The sequence below is a fragment of the Gekko japonicus genome, unplaced genomic scaffold (genome assembly GCF_001447785.1).
Source record: "Gekko japonicus isolate JY-2015 unplaced genomic scaffold, Gekko_japonicus_V1.1 scaffold1864, whole genome shotgun sequence".
Lineage (NCBI taxonomy): Eukaryota > Metazoa > Chordata > Lepidosauria > Squamata > Gekkonidae > Gekko > Gekko japonicus.
The window spans coordinates 228353-229734 of NW_015168709.1; positions in this window are offsets into that span (position 1 = coordinate 228353).

The window sequence follows — 1382 nt, forward strand, 5'->3', positions numbered from 1 at the left end:
TGTGCCAAGGAGTCTGCCCTCTAAAGCTGAAGTTCCTCTGGGGAAACTGACTTGTATAGTCTGAAAATCACTTGTAATTCTGGGAGACCTCCCATGCCCCACCTGGAGGTTGGCCACCCTAACTAAGACATATGTTCCGAATGTCCTTATTTATTTGAGAGAGCCTCTCCCTGCTCCATGGGGTCGCGAAGAGTCGGACTCGACTATGCGACTGAACAACAACAACTCCCTGCTCCCCTGCTATGTGTTCCTGGCAAACCTTTTCTCCATTTTGCTGTTTTACAAATTGCCTTTGTTTTAAATGTGTGCAGGTATGCAGTAGAGTGCACTAGCTTCCCTTTCCTACACAAGGCCACTCCTGCTCATGCAGGTGGTAAGTGTTGTTGAAAGTGTGACATGGAGTTTTTTTCTGTAATAGATGCAGCCAGTACATTGTCAGAGTAGCTATCAATAGGGTTGCCAGCCTCCAGTAGTGTCTGCTCATGCAGGTGGTAAGTGTCGTTGAAAGTGTGACACGGAGTTTTTTCTGTAATAGATGCAACCAGTACATTGTCAGAGTAGGTATCAATAGGGTTGCCAGCCTCCAGTAGTTACGCTTCAAGGTGCTGGTTATGACCTTTAAAGCCCTTTATGGTCTGGGGCCTGTCTACCTGCGGGACCGCCTTTCCCCGTACGTTCCCCCAAGAGCACTAAGATCTGAGTCGCAGGACCGGCTAGTCCCCCCTGGCCCTAGGGATGCCAAACTAACAATTACTAGAACTAGGGCGTTCTCCTTGGCTGCACCAATATTATGGAATCGGCTCCCTCATGAGATCCGCGCTCTCTGGGATCTCTGCCAGTTCTGGAGAGCGGTGAAGACGGAGCTATTCTGCCAAGCATTTAACAACCTGGACTAAGCATGATAGCACTTTATAGTTGCCACCATGGGTATGTTATACTGTGTGTAAATTACGATTTTATTGTACTGTTATAGATTGGTTTAGAGGCATTGTTTTATTGGTTTTAATGTTGTAAGCCGCCCTGAGCCGCTTCGGCGGGTGGGCAGTATAAAAATCAAATAAATGAATAAATAATAAATCTTCGTTACCCTAGGCCAGACTACCACCAGAATAATTGCTAAATCCTAATGTTCACTAATGCTACTAAATGCCATTAACTGTTCATGCGGTTAAGACAATATATTAAAGCAGGGGTCATTTCCTGCAGGAGTGCACAGGAGTGGAGCTCTGGCAGTAAAGAGCCCCGGGGGCGGGCACATGCAACAAGCCCCACCCCCTGCTCCCAGCAGCCCTCAGTCAGAACAAGAAGCAGCCAGGTAAGTTGCAGAGCCCCCCCCCGGCCCAAAACAGTCCAGTGGCACCTTTAAGACCAAGTTTTATTCA